We start from the raw sequence: 22,665 nt of genomic DNA, 5'->3' as shown, positions 1-22,665 counted from the left end.
TTTTTTTAAAATTGGCGTTGAGCTAGGTGAAAATACATGTAATTAAATACGAATCAATACACTTCGTTAAACTCATCCATGATTTGATTTTTTCAATTTTAATGTAAATTATTTGTTTAAAAATAATTATGAGCAATTTTTTTTAGAAATGAACTTTAATCAAACTAATGTTAATGAAGTGTTAATTTAAAACTATGAAATTGAAATCATAAATCAAATTAATGAAACTGATGCTTTTGAAAAGCCCGCCAAAACCTGCGTAACGTGACAATGAGTCATGCTTTTTCGTGCGTGCAGCCGGCGTTCATCGATTTGTAAGACGTTATGACGTCAAAAATAATAGCTCCATATTTCGGGTTATATATTCATGAAAAATAATCTGCTTAATGTTTATCAGCATCTAAAGTTAATCATTACCTTCACAACTCATTGAACAAACTAATTTTTTTTCCTTAATTTTCTTATTTTAATCAATATTAATGTTTGTAGAGGGAATACTACTTATCATTAATAGTGACTGGAAAAATTATCGGAATCAATGACCTCCACGATAGACTCCCGATCCTCCCCATGCTTGGATTAATGACATCTGTTAATTGGCTGCTGACTTGTAAGTCGTCTCAACTGGGTAACTTGGTAGAGGGTCTCTAATCAGCCAAGAATCCACCAGATAAACAGTGAACCAATTGCAGAAGCAGCACAAAGGTATAATTATTTGAATTTTAGCATGTCGCGAAAATAATTCGCTACTTTTCCTGGTCTCTAATTATTAATTTTTAAACGCTAATAGTAGCATGTATCGATATTACGTGCAATTGGAAATGCATATTTATTTCTGTGATGATTCGAAGTCTCGCATAAAAACACACCAAATGGTCTCAAAGTGTACATATAATAATTCGAAAGAATGATTTGAAGAATTTTCACTGCGCGGAGAGTGCTTTAGTAATTTTTTTTAATACGCTTTTAGGTTGCACGGCGAATTTCAGCCATTTTCGGTGCCTTAAAACTTTCGGAAAGAGTGTACACCTAAATGATAACGACGAAGTCGTCATCACAGAGTGCAGCCTTTTGTCTTAGGCATAAAAAAATTATTTTTCCTTAAAAATTCTCGGGTGTTCGCTATCCGGCAAGGGGTGCCAATTTCAGTAGTTCATAAAAAAATTATTTTTCCTTAAAAATTCTCGGGTGTTCGCTATCCGGCAAGGGGTGCCAATTTCAGTAGTTCTGGATAGACTAGTATCTGCCGTATAAATATCTGGTCCTACATAAGACAGTCAAAACAAAACAAAAAAAGTCATGCATTAATCAAATTTACGTAAAGTTCCGTTGGGTAAGACAGTTACACTTTTATTATACTTCCGTTATGAGAGCTCTCTCTATGTGCTGAATCGTAGTGTGTTCAGTTCACAGAAATATGAGAATATTTAGTTGCATTTCCTGAAAAAAAGCTGTTTTTTTTATGTGCCTGTATTTTTCCGGACATTCGATATTATGACCTATGCCGATGCAATGTAGAAATTAGCCTATTCCCGGTAAGGGGTCCTCCTAACCTGGCCACACACACGGTGCGCAGAGCTTCAGAAGAAAAAACGTTATTTGAAAACTGCTCAACATATCCGAGTGGGGTCTGTTCGTGAAAAGCATTTCAGAATGCGCTGAGGGCACAGGTAGTTAGTTCCTCTTTCTGTATTTCGTTTTTTAAACTGTATTTTCAGGAGAGTAAAAAGGGCTAAAAACGTGTGTGAGTTCTCGGAAATAAGTTTTAGGCAAAAAAACACTCAGTTAAATACTCTCGATAGAACCCGAGGGCGTCGCGTTACAAAATGCGTCTTTATTTATACGCTGTTCAGTGTTATGTTTACCGCTTTGCGCTATGCGACGACGAGGCGAGGCGACGCGCCGCGCTGGAAGCACCAGCCAGCGCCGTACACATAATCCCGCCTCGCTGACACAGATACGCCCCTTTAACAAATGGCGTAGACAACAGCTGCGCCGCGACGCGGTCACGTAATGACGACAACAGCAGCAACAACGACGACGACGACGAACGCGCGTATCGCGCGAATGGTCAGTTCGTATGAGGGCGAGTGCGGTTGCGTCGGAGAGACTCGTCGCTCGGGAAAAGGAGGAAATGGGGGATGTGGTCACGAGAGCGACCCGTGAAGGGGGGGGGAGGGAGGTTTGGCAGCAGCGGTGATGGTTACGGGGTAGGGTGGGAAGGGGTGTCGTGACGGGCCCCCCCTCAACGTTTAATCAATCATTCTCCCCTCCACGTGACGCTCCCTGAACTGACAGAGGCAACGAAATGTTTCGTCGACGGACGGCTTGGCGGAAAGTATAACGGGGAGCACTCGCGTCGGTCGGTCCCCGACCCATTGCCGCCCTCTATACAACCCCTCCACACACCCCCCCCCCCCCAAACTCTGCCACCACGGAAACGCGGGTGATTAATCCAAGCGTCAGTCGGACCTGGCGGTCCCGTGTTTGCATCTCGTTTTCTTCTTCCCCCCTCTCCTTCCTTAACTCACCCTCCCTTCGTGGTGCGTGCAACCAACCATAGCTACGCAACACGCGTGCCACGGCGTGAGTTTTGGTTGCTCGTCTCCGACTACCGTGGGAGCAAACCCCCTGGATCACATATTTCACGACGACGTGTGAAGCCGCTTGTCTGACCCCCTTCTCTCTCTCTCTCTCTCTCTCTCTACCGCCCGTCCACGTCAGTGTGCAGTCCAGCATAGCAGTTTTTCTCAAAAGTTTCCACATCACGGAAGGACAAACCATTTAGCTAGAGACGGGAATAAATCACAGATTCATTTCGCAGTATATAGACTAGAAACCAAACCCGTTTACTTATTTCCCGCTTCTTCGACTGAACCACAGTTTTACCAGAAGGACTCCGGGCCAATGCAAAGCCCTCAAAGAAAGAAGTGTCGAAATCACAAGCAACCCAGACCACGAGTCTCACCAGTCGGCAGCCCCAACGAACAGGTGGCATTTGCCCGAGTGTGTAGATGATTGTTTAGTTCATCATAGAGGTCACTGGAACCGCAGATTGGCGGGTTTATTTCACGATAGGAATAAAATTTATATGTATGTATTATGTAGGTCTACACACACACACACTTTAAGTTTCTTTTGCTATTGGCTCACTGTTCATCTGTACGACTTTAGGCCAACAAGAAACACTCGACCAAAGATGTATCAACTCACCAATTGAGACGCCTCACGAGTTAGCAGCCAAAGAACCGGCGTTATTGGTCTGTGTACACAGAATACTGTGTAGTCCATCCTGAAGGTAGGTATTCGAAACTGCGAATTTTTCCAGTCCCTACACATAGCACACAGTATGTGCATGTTTGAAATGCATTTAATATTCTCTACCCCGGAGGTAAACTACGCCATGTCGCATAATTAGAGAACTCGAAAATTTCGTTGATTCATTTGTCAGGATAAAATGTATAGTACTATGTAACTTATACTTTGCCTGAATGTGCTTTCCTATTGGCTCATTTATTACTGTAGAACCTCCTCCTCTTTGGAGTGGGTGGATGTGATACGGCGACTCTAATGCCAGCTGGTAGGTGACTGGCCTACAATCGTACACTGTTAAAAAATTTTACCGTAAATTTACGAAAAGTACCGGAAAAAAATTCTCCGGTGGTCTTCGTAAATTTACGGTTACTTCATTAGGGAAAAAAACTAAATCTCCGTAAATTTCACAACCAATGCCGTAAATATACTAGTACTTCGTAAAACTCAGTTACGGATTCTTCGTAAATTTCACGACCAATGCCGTAAATATACCAGTACTTCGTAAAACTCAGATACGGATTCTTCGTAAATTTCACGACCAATGCCGTAAATATACTAGTACTTCGTAAAACTCAGATACGGATTCTTCGTAAATTTCACGACCAATGCCGTAAATATATTAGTACTTCGTAAAACTCAGATACGGATTCTTCGTAAATTTCACTACCAATGCCGTAGATATACTAGTACTTTGTAATTCTCAGATATGGATTCTTCGTAAATTTCACGACCAATGCCGTAAATATACCGGTACTTCGTAATACTAAAAAATGTATTCTTAGTAAATTTTACAATTAATACTGTAAATATACAAGTACATTGAGAAATTCAAATAAAGATTATTTGTAAATTTCAAAACCAATGCAGTAAATATACGATAACTTCGTAATATTCAAATACAGATTGTTCCTCAAATTTACAAAAGTTCTGTAAAAATTACTGAAACTCCGTAGCATAAAAATATTGTTTTACCGTTATGTTTACAGCACTTGTAAAATTTACAAAGATAAAGTTATTTTCCATGGTGTAGTACATGTTAATTTATGAAATTCTCTGGGTAATTTGTAACCAGTATAATTACAGTAAAGTCATGCTATTTTAGAATGCAATTAAATACATAGCACTCTTAATTTTTGTGCTTATAATAACTATATAGCTTACTTTTGGAGCAAAAACATAACTCTAAGCCTCTACATGTTTTACTTAATGGCCATTTTACAATTCACACCAAATAAATTACTTTCTACCATTTTCTATTATAAACCCAATTTAGAGGTGGAATTTTAATCATGTACAGTGTATATTGAGGGTTTTGTGTGGAAAATCCAGTTACATAAAATCTCTTTATTTTGTCGAATGTATAAGAAGTCAGAAGGAGCCATTTAGAATATACTAAGCCCTGACTTCTTCCCAATTAAAAAATGGTATTCTTTATCTAAATATGATAAAATGTCATAGTTAAAAATATTATATTTACTCACATTCTTACATTAACTCCATTATTTGTTAGACTATAATCTAGAAGATACGAATCCTGTTTTAAATTTTATCAAAATCAGGTAAGTAGCAAAGACTTCATTACGTTATAAACTTTTAAACTCAAAAAATTACATAATTTAAAGATTAGTAGGATACTCAACTTTGCCTTATGCTTCATTTAGCCTAATTGTGAGGTATTTTTATGATACTTATCACCCCTCCCTGAGGAGTGGAATTTTTTATTAGTGAAAAATCATTACAAAGCAACACACTTTGAGGCATACAGTATTAAAAAGTACCAAAGTATGGGTTTTTTGGATACTTTTAATGATAAGTTACTCTATAGCATTTGTGTTAATCCAGTATATGGGCTACCTATGTATCAAACTGTAACCAAATTGGTTAAGTGTAAAAAGCACAATTGAAAAGCATATGAACCTTAAAATTTTTAAGTTTATATATTTGTAGGAAGTAGGACCAGTGTTTATACTACAATGAAAAAGTATGTTAACTTGTGAAGTAATAAAAAGTAGGTATAGATACATTGTACTTAAATCATCTAGTTTTGAATAAATATCCATTTACTGTATTTATTATTATTTTAGTGCAAAAACACACCAATAGAGCTTATAATGATATGTAAATCCCGAAAATTTTTGCTAAAAATTCCCACAATAAGTTTTGCTTAGGAGACATAGTTTCTGTTACAAAATTGAAACATTAAACAACAAAAAAACATAATATTTAGCAGCACTGCTAGTTGATTAACGTACAGAATATGCCATTGTAAGACATAAGAACCATAATCGTAGCACATAGTTCCTTTGTTTATGTGCTGGTAAATTTTCAAAAATTAAAATAAATAAATGAGCTATACCTTTATAAATATTTATTTACAAAATGCATTGTTAATATAAGCCAACATTTTAAATAAATATAAATGTAAAATATTCATATTAGAATTGTTTAATCACAATAATTAAAAAAAAAATAATCTTGAAACACCACACAAATCTGCATGTACAAATCATCCAACAGCTTTGACAATTCAACAATTTTAGTAATTGTATCTGTCACTTTCTTCAAAGTTCCAACTCTGGGGTTTCCTTGATGCTTTTTTTATACAGTAGGATTAATCTTCATAATGGACCTGAAAAATAATAAAAGCATAATTTATAACTATCAGTGGAAGGTTGTATAAACTGATAAAAATAAATATAAAATTATCTATCCAAATAAAATGTGGGTTGTACAGAAAAGTGTTTGTCAAATAAGACTTGCAATTAATGATACTGAAAGACAAAAAATGTGTTTTCATAGCTGACAGAGCAAGCACACACCTGTTTATTCACCACATTGGCACGCGATTAAAAGTGTCATATGTATTTATGTACAAGGCAGATTGTCATATAACGTACTATGATTATACATAAATAAAAACAAGTTTTTGTACAGGATGTGTCTGTATCTGACCAACAAATATCAGCTGCAGGTTCATCACGACAAAATAACCTTTGTACGACTTATGTTCTGACTTGCTTCAAGGCTTGTATATACGTCATTGTGGTTGGGGCTGAACAATATTTTTATTGTAAATAATAGTGAAAGTATTTAAGATGAAACACTGGGTATGAGTTAAACAACAACCATGAATTGTGTCACTGTTGTAAATATTTCCTGAAATAATTAGGGGTAGCAACAAATCACAAAAGTATGTGGAAAATAAAGCCCAAGTTTTCAGTCACATTCAGACTCATCCTCTATATGTCAGATTTCTATCAAAAAACATATAATTTAGTCAAATAAGTTTTCTGACTGCACGTACCTATGTAAATATTACATATAACAGCCCACTTCATAATTAGTTTTGCTAATTAATAAAGTAAGGCAAATAACACCTGTTAGAAAGTATGTTTCAGACTTAAATGCTCATGATTTCAATCAAAATCACATGCAATCTCGCATAATGCTCAAGCACTTTTTGATAATGTTACAAATACAAGAACATTTCTTTCTTTCAATTTTTTTTGGGGTACACTCATTTAGGTTGCCATTTATTTTATTATGATAAGAAAGCTTAAAATCAATTCATTGCTCGCAGGATGAGTTTGATGATACAAAAATATTCATACTATTTTAAGAGGTAGATAAATTCAAAATAGAAAAATATATATATGTTTCAACAAGCTTTTTTGAAGGAAATTAAGTATTCAAAATCTTGAAAATCAAAACTGTTAACAATTAGTGTTTTAGCAATGATTACGGACAAGATTACGTATATGGTAAATTTGGATGAAACCGGAAAGCATATCAATTCACCATGAAACATCAAACATGAAATGTCATTAATCTCCAAATTTCATTTAGAAATCAATCAATTTGTTAGCAAAACTTTAGTAAATCACAAAAATGTAAATATATTCATTCAATTAATATCATTTTGTCAGCATAAAGCTTGTTGCAAAATATAGCATCAAAATACATCGCAAAAATTTAATTTTACCTTATTTGTGCTATCATCTCTTATTAGTAACTCATTTTTAAACTCCTGATGTTTGTACATTTCCAAGTCACACATTCCCTTGTAAATTTATTTTTATTCAGAATAGTTCTGTTTAAGGCATAAATATTAAATAATTATTTTAATGTAAAAGTGCATCCTATATTAGTCAAAATAGGATTAATAAATATTGAAGTATGTATTTATTATGTATTAATTGTTGTAAAACATACCACCTCTATGTATAAAATTAATTAACAATGACATCAAAGTCTCCTGTTTCATAATCTAAATTGTCTTTAAAAATAAAACCATAAAATATTGTATCTAGCAAAGATATATAATTCAAGGGATTAAATTCAATAAAAATTTATTGTAGTTTTAGGAAAAGTTGTTAAGAAATAATTAATGTCAGAAATGAGGGGAGTACAAAGAGGGAGAAGGGATCACCAATGGAAGATTCCAAGGGAGTGGAGACAAACTGAACGAGGAAGGCAGGTGTTTCTGGTGAGGACGGGGCGAGAGTGGAATGGGCTTGAGGGAGGGGTACTGGATGGGAGAGGAGGAAAGGACTTCAGAAGACTTCAGGAATTGGGAGAGTGAGATAGCGAGGGGAGTTCCTTGCCACCGGGTGAAAGCCCAACTGCAAGTGTAAAGAATAATAATAATGATGATGATAATAAAATGAAACGGTTTAATAGGAATTCATTGAAATATCTGCAATACTTTCTACAATCAAATTGAAATTTAAAGAACTATAAATAATTTACACCTGGTTTTCCTAATGCTCAGTAACATCATTTCTTAAATTTTCAGTGATAATATTTCACATTAACACACAACTCCTGAATATAATACTAATCTGATTTTATAATCTAGGCTACCTTTGAATGAATTCCAATGCTTTTGCCACTGAAATAGGACATTAAATATTAAAAATGCAAATACTACAGACAGCACTTACTACGTCTGATGTTTCTAGGGACATTTTCTTGTCCACAAACAAGATAAACTTCCGAGAATTAGGGAGATGGCCCTGGAAAACAATAATACCATATAACTCATTAAAAGCCACAAAACTTATAAAAAACCCTGCAAGTTCACATTTTAAGCAAATAGTTAATGCATGTTTTCCACCAATCCTTGTAAATGTTTTAACTCTCAATTAAAAAAAAAATTGCAACTTATTTCAACTATAAATTTATGCAATCTTAAAGGCACACAAGGAAAACAAGAACATAAATACTGTAAATATATTTAGGAGCAAAAATTCAAAAGGCTAGCAGTAACAATAAACTTGGCTCCGATGGGAAGCTACAACAATCAAGAAAGTCAAACTACTAGGTACCACTTCTGTCCCAACCCTCGCCACATAAGTACATTTTCTCAGTGATGACCAGTCACCATGGATTCCATCACAAATGAACATAATGACATCGCATACAGGAAAGTAAGTTTGATAACCGGAAGACAAAAGAACTATATTGAAATTCAGACACAATGAATCATTTAACATTCAGAAAAATAAAAAGTAAATTTATAATTAATTAATACCAGTAATGTGTAAAGTATTTTGTATCATAATATATTTACTGTCATATAACTGTTGAATCCCATTCCTAACTTTATGTACCTAGATAAAATAGTGTGAACACAATAATGATAAATTAGTTGATAGACATGACTGATTTACCACCATACTTTAATCTACACCAATTTAGACAATTTGACCACAAGAAAAAAAAAGTTTATAAAAGAACCATATTCTGTAAGAATATGCTGTAAATTATATGTAAATATTTCAGTTTAACTGCTGACATAAATAACCAAAATTTATGAATAACTTGGATTTAAAATAAAAATGTAAGTTTGCTACATAACAATTTTATGAATAAGCCTTTTCCCACAATTAAATGGCTTGAAATGATTTTATGGTTTGTTAAATTTCCTTTTCGTATACACAGTGAATGCTATATGAGTTACACTAGGTATCCATGTGGTAGACGCCAACAAGCAACAGGCTGCAATATCTAAAATATTGTGCTTAGCATTTCTCACAACAAAAAAAAATTGTTAGGTATATCTCACCCTCAATTTTAAGTGGTAATACTAATAGAACAAAAACCAATCACTTGTAAAAAAAAAACATTGCAGTTTGCCTCTAACTGTAGCAGTGGGCTCAGAATTCCTATAGAACTGTGTAAGCATACTGCACATATACTTGTTAGATGCTGCATCATTATTTTGAGTACCTATGTCAGGTATTGTTACGTTAGGTTAAATTAGGTTAGTTGGATGGATTAAGTTCGTCAAGGTATCATGAACTGATATATCAAATAATTTTTTTACATAAGGGGTGGTCCATTAATCACGTGATGTTTTTCTTAGCAAATTTTTAACCCCCCCCCCCCCCTAGTGATTTGTGGTGAGGTTTTAGACTACCCCACCACCCCCCCCCCCCCCAAAAAAAAAATCACGTGTATTTTTTCGGTACAAAATATTTTTAAAATTTTCAGAATATTATCTTTAAATATAGGTATAATCTAATTTAATTCTGGAAAATTAAGCACAGCATGTATATTCGGCACCAAAATCACAGTCTTACTGGCGACTGGCAAGCCGAGCCAGGCGGGGATATTGTTGCCTGGCTACGGCGAGTCAAGGTCACGCGTCGCTTTTCGGTTTAGTAGAAATCGCGTGAAAAAATTAATACACGTGATATCTCTCTACACCCCTCCTCCCCCCTTGTGATATTTCGTGATTTTTCCGAACCCCCCCCCCCCCCCTCCTTTCGAGCCTCACGTGATTAATGGACGATCCCTAACCCAGTCAACATTGGGTTGACCTAGGTGTACATGGGTAAACGCAGAATTAAAAAATTCTTAGTGCTTAGTTTTTATGTAACTTTGCAAGCCATCTTACTTCAGCCAGTCTTAAAATTTTTAGCAATGTCAAAACCCCCAAAAGCTGACTATTTATTATCTAAATCTGTGCAGGAGACTTGGAATAAGATGAAAAGTAAACCTAGTTTAATATTTTACTGAGAATTAGTAGCAATAAGTATAAACTAAGCACACATTCCTGAGAAATAAGCATTTCGCCTCATGTCCCAAAATATACTAAAACCGAACACAAGCTGTACTATTGAAACAAAATAGAAATAATAGAATACAAAAAGAATGCACGCAAAGGAACAAGTTATATGATGAATTGCAATAAAACATAACACGTGGAGCCATTACATCATTTGATTTAATAATACAAGTCAATTACTTAAATAAAATAATATTTTAAAAACCCTTTACCAATAACATTGAAATTTAATTCCTTAATTTTTATACAATGTAGGTCAGAGATTTTGTGAGTAGTTGGTAACAAATAATCTACTAATTTGATTATAAAAATTATTTACCTAATTTGATTGATCATGCTTTTATCATCAAATTGTTAAATTACTGATCCTGGTACATACTACGATCAATGGTTGCCCCCATTTTTAAAATTTGTTCCACACAATATACCTATATTATTATTTTGAATAAACAAATACAACTTCCATAATATAATTAATTAGCTGCAGTATCTAGGTATCCATGAGTTACATGAAAATGGATAGCGCTATATGACAAGTGTGGTGGACACTGAGAAATGACATACAATTACTGTTTGTATGTCTATTATCTATGATTTTCTGTTATAAAAATGAATTCACCCATGGTGATGGTTGAAAAGTCTAGAAGTTTATGTGCTACAGCGCTGTCTGGTGAAGAGTTACTAAAATGAATAGCATAAAAAACACTCTCCATGAAAAAACACTGATATGCCAACTTTCATGATGATCGGTCAAATGGTGTGTCTCATATGTACCAACATATATTTTTAACTACATATATCAAGTTTAGTGTAACTAGTAGTTAAGAACGTGTTATTCTTATAAATTTAATACTTCACCATCTTCATAAAGTAACAGCTAATAAAAATTAAACCAATTTTGAAATTGTAATATTGAAACAAAAATTATAAAAAATGTTGTCTAGGTGTACAGTAACTGTGCAAATTTCGCTATGGGTATTTCAAGTAAAATAAGGCCACAAAATTCTGCTTTCTTAACACTATAATTTTTCTTAAAATATCACCATGAAATCTTGATACAATTTGGGACATGCCCCATTGCTGTACATAAGAAACCTTACATTTGTACAAAAACTTTCATTTACAATAAAAGCTAAACATGCAAACACAGAAAACAAGCTAAAATCAGCCAATATAAAAAAAAAAAGCACAGAATTCTACTGTATATTTGTGCTGTTGATATTTCTTGGCACTACCTGCTTTTATTTTGTTTTCTGTGTGTTTGCACATTCAAATTTTTTGTATTTTAATTTTTCTCGGTTATTTTCAGGTTTATTAAGACATACAGTCATACAGCTATGGTTTATGTCCAAAAAAAATCTTTAGTCAATCTTACCCAATGCAGTAACCATTCAAAGACTGAACCATGAAATCTTGTCTTCAGCCATGAGGTATATATTAATACATGAATAAGTGGTGAGTTGTGTATGTATGTAGGCTACACACACAAAAAAAAAACCTACAAATGAAAAGATAAATTGAAATTTTGGCATTACTTTATAAAAAAATGTAACTTACCTCCACAACCATTCTGATCCCTAAACATCATCTACTCAAAGTAACTTTAACTATAATAGGCCTAAATAACACTATAATTGACCATACCAACCAAGTTTAATTATATATAATATCACTGATTTACCTATCCCATTATTTGTTTATTTATTTTATAATTATAAACAAATATTTTTTCTCTTCTTCTTACATTTTGTTGTATTTTTATTTCTTTTTTTTTTACTTATATTCATTCGAGCCCTTCCCATTTACTTTATTTTATAATAAATTTGCAGCTGAACAACACTGCCCATGTTATTAAAAAAAATTGCCAGTTTCACCCATTGTAGCCATAACTTAACATCCCCCACCCATGATCCAGTTCTACCAACATAAAATACCTACCCCTGGCTTAGAATAACTTTCCACTGATAGCCTTACTTTAAACTAAATTAACTTTACTTATTACCTGCCGCTTTGTTAATTTCTGCCAACTAAAGAGGCCTGAACAACTTACATTTTTTTTTGTTTTCCTATATTTTGTTTTCCCAATTATGTTGAATTTGCTTCTTGTTTCTGCTAAATTCTAATGTTTTTTCCTTCCCTGCTGCCTCCCACTTATTATAATCTTCATAACCATAACAACCAAGTTAAATAATATACAACAACCTGATTTGTTCATCCCATAACTTTTTAATTTATTTTAGTTTTCAACCTTATCATTGCTTTTTTTTACAAGCAGACTTTTTTCACATACTTTATTTTATAGTAAATTTAATCCTTAACAACCCTGTCAATGTTATTAGAAAACATTGCCAATTTCACCCGTCGTAGCCATTACTTTACCTCTCCCCCACCCATGATTCAGTTCCACGTACATAAATATATATGATAAATGCTGTTCTGCTAAAGTCTGCCAACTAAACAGTCTGACCAATCAGCATTATTATTATTTATCTAAATTTGCTTTACTTTTGTTTTCACTCTTGTGCTTCCCTAATGTTTTGTTTCTGTTAAATTCTAAAGTTTTTACACCCCATGCTACCTTCTGCTCATAAAAACTAGACAATAACTACATGACCACAAAATTTTAATCCAACCACACTCCACCCAGTTAAAATAAAACCTACACAATTCCAACCAAACTTGTGTCCCCCCCCCCCCCCCCCACACCACATCTTTAAAAAAAAAAAAATAATATTGCAATCAACTTCACCTTTTTCATTGTTTTATTTTCTTTATTATTAAGTAGCTTGCCCCACCATCTGAGGTAAAGTCTTGTGGGTGTTAGACACTTTGTTTACCATCAATTAGTTTTACAATGTTTAGCTGTTCATATTTTTAACCATCAGCTATTGGCCAAATTTTCTATCTGTACTTGAAATATCTTAAGCTTTGAGGGTATTAGACACCATTCTTTAAGCATCATGCAAGCTCTTCAAGCAAACCAATACTTTTCTTTTTTCAAAGTTTTTATTTGCTCAGTTTTTGTTTGTTTTTCCTTTTGCAGGTCTGAATTTTTTTAAGTTTGTGAGGGTTAGACCTTATGTATATTGGCAAGTGTTATATGTACTAGTATTTATTTTTCTTTCCAAAGTATAACATGAGATACTTAAGGCATGCTTAGATTTGCAAAAAGATTAGGCCAGTGCCAATGTCTGCTCTCAACTTTTAACTCCAATTTCTCCATTGCAATAACTGAATGCTTGCACACAAGATTTTTCCTTGCTTTGGCATGTTTACTCTGCCAAATTAACATCTAGCATCACTTGGTTTGTGTACAGGACTGACCTGAGGTGTCTGGGTGGTAGGGTCTGCCATGAGCAGACTTTTAGTGCCCTCAAAGGCTGCCACCTTTTTTATCTTAATTTTATCTAGTGTTTGCTTTTTGAAATAATGCCTGGCCAAAATGGCAAATTGAACATAATAATTAACTTCACTCCCCTAATTATTTAAAAACCTAATGAGGAGAGGGAAAGACACCCCTACCCAGTTCAGCCCTGCATACAACAGGGCTTGTGCATTAACTGTAGGCAAGCATTCAGAAAGATTTAACAGTCAGGTTAACTAATAGGCTCCCGCCCCTGTCGTACCACTTCCTGGAGTTGGCTGGGGAGAAGGGGGTCGCGGCGTACATGACTGTACCTCGGCTGGAGCTTGTAGGAACTTCAATACAGCCTGGTGTCCAAGCTTGGTTGGTCTCTCCGAGGCTGGTCAAATGTGCTCACCCTCAGATGGCGGGGCAAGCTACTTAATAATAAAGAAAATAAAACAATGAAAAAGGTGAAGTTGATTGCAATTATTATTATTTTTAAGATGTGTGGGGGGAGGGGGGGGGGGGGCGCACGACAAAGGTTTGGTTGGAATTGTGTAGGTTTTATTTTAACTTGGTGGAGTGTGGTTGGATATAAATTTTGATGTTTATGTAGTTATTGTCTAGTTTTTATGAGCAGAAGGTAGCATGGGGTGTAAAAACTTTAGAATTTAACAGAAACAAAACATTAGGGAAGCACAAGAGTGAAAACAAAAGTAAAGCAAATTTAGATAAATAATAATAATGCTGATTGGTCAGACTGTTTAGTTGGCAGACTTTAGCAGAACAGCATTTATCATATATATTTATGTACGTGGAACTGAATCATGGGTGGGGGAGAGGTAAAGTAATGGCTACGACGGATGAAACTGGCAATTTTTTCTAATAACATTGGCAGGGTTGTTAAAGATTAAATTTACTATAAAATAAAGTATGTGAAAAAAGTCTGCTTGTAAAAAAAAGCAATGATAAGGTTGAAAACAATTAAAAATAAATTAAAAAGTTATGGGATGTATATTATTTAACTCGGTTGTTATGGTTATGAAGATTATAATAAGTGGGAGCAGCAGGGAAGGCAAAAACAGAATTTAGCAGAAACAAGAAGCAAATTCAACATAATTGGGAAAATAAAATATTGGGGAAAAAAAAAATGTAGGTTGTTCAGGCCTCCTTAGTTGGCAGAAATTAATAAAGCGGCAAGTAATCAGTAAAGTTAATTTAGTTTAAAGTAAGGCTATCAGTGGAAAGTTATTCTAAGCCAGGGGGTAGGTATTTTATGTTGGTAGAACTGGATCATGGGTGGGGGATGTAAAGTTATGGCTACAATGGGTGAAACGGGCAATTTTTTTTAATAACATGGGCAGTGTTGTTTAGATGCAAATTTATTATAAAATAAAGTAAATGGGAAGGGCTTGAATAAATATAAGTAATACAAAAGAAATAAAAATACAACAAAATGTAAAAAGAAGAGAAAAATTTTTTTTTTTATAATTATAAAATAAATAAACAAATAATGGGATAGGTAAATCAGTGTTATTATATATAATTAAACTTGGTTGTTATGCCAAGTATAGTGTTATGTATTATAGTTACATAACGTTACTTTGAGTAGATGATGTTTAGGGATCAGAATGGTTGTGGAGGTAAGTTACATTTTTATAAAGTAATGCCAAAATTTCAATTTATCTTTTCATTTGTAGTTTTTTTTTTTTGTGAGTAGCCTACATACATACACAACTCACCACTAATTAATGTATTAATATATACCTCATACATGCAGTGGCGTAGCCAGGATTTGTGTATGGGGGGTGTTAAGAAGTATGGCCCCCTCCCCCCCTGTATTAAAGTGGGGGGTCCGGGGGTCCTCCCCCGGGAAAATTTGGATTTGAAGGTGTAAAATAGTACTATTTTAGCAGTTTTCGGTACTTAAATTTAAATATTGTAATGGTAAATTTTTTTATTAATTTTAATATGACATTTGTTTGAGTGATGAATAAGAAATTAATTAAATATTTGGTGCTAAGGGGGGGGGGGGTTTGAACCCCTAAACCCCCCCCCCCCCCGGTTACGCCCCTGCATACATGAAGACAAGATTTCATGGTTCAGTCTTTGAATGGTTACTGCATTGGGTAAGATTGATTAAAAAAATTGTTTTATGGACATAAACCATAGCTGTATGACTGTATGTCTTAAGAAACCTGAAAATATTTGAGAAAAATTAAAATAAATGCATGTGCAAACACACAGAAAACAAAATAAAAGCAGGTAGTGCCAATAATTAAAACTTCAACAGCATAAAAAATACAGTAGAATTCTGTTTTTTTTTTTACATTGGCTCATTTTAGCTTGTTTTCTGTGTTTGCATGTTCATCTTTTTTTGTAAATGAATGTTTTTGTCCAAATTTAAGGTTTCTTATGACCAGCAATGGGGCACGTCCCAAATTGTATCAAGATTTCATGGTGATATTTTAAGAAGAATTTTGGTGTTATGAAAGCAGAATTTTGTATTGTGTGGTCTTATTTTACTTGAAATACCCACAGCGAAATTTACACAGTTACTATACACCTAGACCACATTTTTTATAATGCTTGTTTCAATATTACAATTTCAAAATTGGTTTAATTGTTATTAGCTGTTACTTTATGAAGATGGTGAAGTATTAAATTTATAAGAATAACATGTTCTTAACTACTAGTTAATAATAATAGCTTTGTTAGGAATGCAGTTCTGAGGCACTTAAAGTAGCAGGTAGAGAGCAGCTATGACTGGGTTATCTTCGGAACAGGCAGCCTGCCTATAAAAATTATTATTATGTATCTATCTAAGTAAAGTTAGGAAGGGGCTACTTCCCAGGTTCACCGAATTATAGTTTAAGTGCATAGGTTAAGTTTGAATTTATTTAAGGACCGCAGGGAGCTAGGCTCCCTGAAAACATAGTCTATCCAAGTTTTTTGTATTAATTTGATGTACAGGCAGACTAGATCTGACTTCTCACTTAAATTCACTTAGCTGTATTAAGTTAGTGACTTGTGGGGACTAGGTCCCCTTTAAACTTAGTTTTAACCTCCCACATTTTGAGGTAGGGAACCGGCCCCAGGGGCACGGTGAGATTAATTTGACCTTCAGTCTACCCCTAATTTTAATTTTCTTCGGGTGTTTGGCACCCCTGTCCTATTTGGTTGTGGTTTTAATATTGTAAAGGTTTTTCCAGTAAAAGTAAGGTTTTTCTGGAGGAAGTTAAGTGTTTTTGAGAGGACTAGATGCACAGATGCTCAGTGTACAGGTCTTGGAATCAAAATCAAAAGTGAAAGGTTTCTTATGTAATCAGCCATACTTTAAATCTGTAAAATTGTCAATATTAACATTATCATAAAATATCTTCCTTTTTATCCCCTGATTTCTGAAAACTTGTTAAATTTTAAGACCTTTGAAGTCGAGGGAAATGGCTAGTTCTGATATATTACCATGAAACAAATATTGATTGAGATATTTAAATTGCTGTACATTAATTCTTACAACAAGGTAATTATGGAGAGTAGTGAATTTTGGGAAACCAGGCAAAAATTAACTTAGATGAAAAGTTGGTTATAATCATTCGGTTACATTTATAATGTAGCTGACCTAAAAGAAAAAAATCTATTAAAGAGAATTATTAACATTTTCCTCTTACAATCAGATCTCAGCAGGGTTACCAGAAAGAAGGTGCAGAAAAACACAGTTAATTATTTTTAATGTTTTTCACAAACTAATGTGACCCCTATTCACACCAATTTGCAGCCATTTTTATTGTAGATTACATAACCTATTCCTCACCCTCGTAGAAATTGTTTCGAAAACACGAGATAATTTAAAAAAAAAAAGTTCTAAAACGTTTGTTTTCAGGAATTAAAGCATCTCTCCTTCAGAATTACTGAAATACCATTGATTTCTTTAATTTAATTTATTAACAACATATTTCAAAAAATTAAAAGAATGTGATGAACATTTCAACATACTTAAAGAAAGCCAAATCCTTTTCTGCATTTATTTCCGTGACTTACGTGTTTTAGATTTTATTCTGGAACGATGAACATTTTTCTTATGAGTGAATGATGAACTTTTTTCCTTATGAATGCACTATACCAATTACAACAGCATTTCTTAAATTGCAATTTTTAATAATGCTAAACATAATGAGAGGAATACAAAAGTAGAAATCTCAAAATTATAGTTTTATACTTTCTGAAGAGCACCTGCTTTAGCACATTGCCAACCGAGTACAGCGGGTGGCCAGGAAACAATAAACATTATTTTAACCCCATTGGTCAATTTTGTTTGGGTAAATTAGTACGAAACAAAAGCTTTTAAGTGCATGCATAAAAAAAATTCATAGTCCCAAAATAAAATCCATTAGTATATAAAAATTACATTAATAAATCTAGAAACAAATTTTGTTCATCAGAAAGTACGTTGTTAATGTTCATTACATACTATGTTTTGAATATGTGTAGGCATAATAAATTAAAGCAAAGAATACATGCTTAGATAATACTGAAGGATACTTTCCTAAGATAAAAAACTTTCAAATGGCTATTTTTTTTTACTTCCTGACTTATTTTCAAATAATTTTCTAAGCTGACATTTGATACTTCAAGTTGTTCAATTTTAATGGTAAAAGTTCCGTATCGCGTATCTAAGTTGAGCCCTTGATCTTGATGGCATTAAACTGTACATTTTGACCCTGTGGTACACAATGCTTACTGTTTCAATTAAGTACATCATTAGATCCTGAACTTCAGGTAGAACAATAAATAAAGATTGTAAGTTGAATAAAAGTTGCATTTTTGGTTAAAGAGCATAGAATAAAAGTATTTTCGGAATTTTTAATTTTTTTTAACAAATATCGCCCAACTATGAAAATTAAAAAATTCGATATCTCCTTAAGTATTTATAATTTATATCCACCGGGTTTAATGAAAAGAGGAAGTGAAAGAGCATAATATGCATAATAATAAAAGTATTTTCGGATTTTTAACATTTTTTTTCTAAACTACATATTTACCGAAACTTGCGTGTCTTAACCTGGTTATATTATTGGTGGGATAAAAAACTTATATATATATATATAATATAATTTATTTAAATAAAAACAGATACTCTAATTGAACTTACCTTGCGCATGGACTCACAAAATTCTTCCGATTGTATAAAACTTAGAAAAATTGCTTGCTTTCTTCTTCCACACATGGCTGACCACGGTCAACTTCCAGACTAAGCTATTTTTTCATTACATGTAGCAGGTATTTTATCAATCTTAAAAGCAGTAAACTTAATTTCAACAATAATTAATATAAAATCACTAGGAATATCTCTTGAACAATTCCATATATATGCGAATTAAGAAACAGCAACAAAACACGGTAACACGGAATGCATGGGGAAAAAAACAAATGATAGTTCACGAAATAGGCCGAAGTACGCCGAAGTAAATTACGCGCATGCGTAGAGGGTACTAAACGGTGAATGAGAGAGAGGGGCGATAGCACAGCTATCTCTCTCTCTCTAATACCACCGTAATTTTACGGAGATTCCGTTTTACAGAAATACGAAGAGCGTTCAGTTTATTTACGGGTGTTTCTTCGTTGGAATGTCCGTAAATTTACTGTAATTTCTAACAGTGTAGAGGGGAGTGTCCAAACAATTCTGATCCAATTATTAGAGACCTGCAAAATTCGCGGTTTCGATGGCCTTCAGGATAGACAGCCCATACCCCTGTACACTCGGGCAAATAACGCAAGTTCATTGGCTGCCGAATTGTAAGTCGTTTCAGCTGGTTTGTCTGTGATTCGATCTTTCTTTGGTTGAGGGTTTATAACTGGTTGAGATTCGTCCAGATGAACAGTAAGCCAATAGAAAAATTATCTAAGAGGTATATGTGTTTGAATTCTAGCCCCTCACCAAAAGAATCCGCGAATTTTGCAGGTCTCTACCAATTATCAAAGCAAGGCAAAATGTATGCACGTTTGCAGTGGGTCGATTGCGATTAAAAGAATCCACGCAATTTCCGGGTCTCTACACATACTTAATTGCTATTTTACAGGAGAGAAAGTTTTCGAGCAATTTTCACTGAGTGTAATGTAACGCTAAACTAAATTAGACGTTCCTATAGTATCTATTTATTGTAGCATGCATTTTATCGCGAAATTTTCTGTCAGCTCATTAGAATGCAGTGAGGTATGCCCGTGATAGAAATTGTTTCTTTGTAACTGGCGGCCGTCTGCAAGAGAAACCATTCGCTTATTTTGCTAGGCCATTCAGGGCGCGTTTGCTTCCGCACCGAATTGCTGTGATTCCTGGGCCGACAGTGTGCGTTTACCTGAAATAAACGCAACCAATCACGACGCTACAGTGTTTTTTTTTTTTTTTTAGCTCGCAGCTATGCCCCTGAATGTAAATACGTTAGTAAAAATGATATTAATTTACCATATTAAATTGGAAGAACGAATACACAGGATGTCCATGAAAGAATGTCCAGTTTCAGTGTTATATAACAGTTTAATTTAGATTATTTGCAACAAATCATACATCAAATTGAAGGTGGCATGGCGTTGTGTCAGGTGAACGTGCATGCCAGCGAAAAAAGAGCTCTTGTCATCCCGACCATTACGACCAATCCAACAGTCATCCGGCTTTAAAGCAAGTAGCAACTGTAACCGGCATGGACTTTAAACTAAACGCACGTTGAACTGAAATTACAGATTAACTATTATCAAATTGCAGAACACAAAACGCTTTACGCTCAGGAGTCGCCATTTTTTGCGCAGGTGGCCGCTGCAAGGCGAGGAAACAACAAAGCAGTACTGGCGCATGCGCTTATCTAAAACGATTTTGAGTTGCTAACTTTAATTGTGACCTTGAACGAGCACTCTACAACGCTCACAGTTGACACCATTAAAATTTATTATAAGCACATAAATTTTTGTGCACTAATTTTATTTTAAGACTTGCAGTGGTGAGAATCGGACGTTGATATCAGTCCAATATTTTATACGCTTGTATTTATTGGTTAAATAATCTGAAATTAATTGTAAATTTTATTTTTATTTACGTGCAAGTCATTGTTTGGTCGTACTGCTCATTGATGTAGGGGAGGGGGGGGGGGGAGGGATAACCCAGGGGCTTGGTGTCCTCGTTTATATCTTCCCTTCATCAATACTTAGTTGCTTTTGCCGGGGGATGAGGGGGGGGGGAGGCCCCGTCAAACTGCGTAACGGGCCGTTCCCCCACCCGCTGTTCAGGCGGGTGAAGTGAGGGTGAAATGGACGTCCATTTGCAGTATCGGGCCCGGCCGATCTGCCGCGATGGTATCACCAGCAACGCGAGTTTATGGTTTGATAGGTCCGCGTCAGGCGTCGCGCCTGGGTGGGTTCCAGGAGGGGGGGAAAGGAAGGGAGATGGTGCAACGAGAGTGGGCTTGCGCGAATTAATTTTTTTCCCTCTGTAATTGTTCCTTATTGCGTATCCAATTTGTATTTTAAAATAAAATATTAAAAATGAAGAAATGAATTGGTTGTGTGTGTGACGCAAAGCTGAAGAATTTATATATATATATATATATATATATATATATATATATGTGATATTAAAAATAAGTATAAAACTTTGACGAACATTGATCCCGGGAGCAATTTTTCTCTGTAACATATACATTTGTATTTTAACTTAAAGTTATAACATAAAATAAGTAGTTAAATGTGTTTGTGATTTGAAACTGTACAAATTACTTTTTTTTCATTTTGAAGATTGTTTTAAATTATAAAGCATTATAAAGCTTTGATATAAACTGTATACACGAGAGAAATTGTTCCGTGAAACGTATCCAGTTGAATTTTAACGTAAAATAGTGAATTAAAGTAAGCAGTGTTTGTAATGGCGAAATTATAACATAAACAAACAATATTTGACTTGGGAAATATGAATTACAAATCTTTCATATAGACTGGATACGCAATAAGTAGGGACACCTGTATTTCGCGAATATATTTCGTGTCAAGGTATTTCACAAAATACTGTAGCTTTTCTCCTGTGGTTATTGGCTAAGGTCTGTGAGAGGTGTCGTCCCGCTCTTGACGGGGCCAATGAGAATGTGGTCACCTTACTGCTGCACGCTCACAATTTGCCATGACTCTTAGAAAAAGCTACAGTGTTTTGTGAAATACCTTGACATGAAATGAAATCGCGAAATACAGGTGTCCCTAGCAATAAGGAACAGTTGTCTTTTTTTTTCTTTGAACTATCGAAATTTGCTCTCGTGCTGACGAACGCAAAGCTGGGAGAACTTGAAGATGTTAGTTGCGGAAGGAGAGTGAAATACCCATGTATACGCTGGCAAGAGACAAGAACGACGAGGTCTTGAGAAGAGATGGGAGGAAGAGTAAATGTTTGAAAGTTATTTTTTTTATATATATACCGTGTGTTATTTTTGGTTTTCAATTTTTTTACGTAATTTATTCTTGAAAAAAAGTTATTCTTATTCACTTTTGTATTCTTTTATTTTTTCCAGTTTAGTATATGTTGCTTTATTATTATAATTTTTTAGTTGATTTGAGTAATATCTAATCGTTTGGTTATTGGTTTACAAGTAATTATCCTAACATTTTCCTTTACTGATGATATATATTTTTTTATTTGTCTAACATCGTTATTATTTTCTTAAAAAATAAAAATAAAATTTGCCCCTTTACATATTTCAGAAATAATATAAATAGTGAACATTTATGGAAACGCGAACTAATAAAATGTGCAATAATTGTGTGTGTGTGTGTGTGTGTGTGTGTGTAGGTGTGTGTGTGTGTGTGTAGGGTAAGAAAGGAAAAAAGGGGTTGAAAGGTCGCAAAAGCGAAAACCCTCAAAACCCACAAATATAATATGATTAATTTTGTGGTGGTTAAA

The 22,665-nt window shown here is 34.2% G+C and overlaps 1 long non-coding RNA gene across 1 annotated transcript; it reads right to left on the bottom strand.

Moving 5' to 3' along the window:
• Nucleotides 1-5,357: 5,357 nt before the first annotated feature.
• On the bottom strand, nucleotides 5,358-18,926 carry LOC134536038 (uncharacterized). The gene is made up of 3 exons (XR_010075750.1): nucleotides 18,886-18,926; nucleotides 8,259-8,330; nucleotides 5,358-5,944 (listed from the first exon to the last, which is right to left on the bottom strand). It is a non-coding gene; the product is annotated as an uncharacterized LOC134536038 (long non-coding RNA).
• Nucleotides 18,927-22,665: the final 3,739 nt, after the last annotated feature.

This window comes from Bacillus rossius, chromosome 10 (assembly GCF_032445375.1).
Source record: "Bacillus rossius redtenbacheri isolate Brsri chromosome 10, Brsri_v3, whole genome shotgun sequence".
Lineage (NCBI taxonomy): Eukaryota > Metazoa > Arthropoda > Insecta > Phasmatodea > Bacillidae > Bacillus > Bacillus rossius.
Note: the sequence above shows the minus strand (reverse complement) of the source record. Positions and strands in the feature narration are given on the sequence as shown.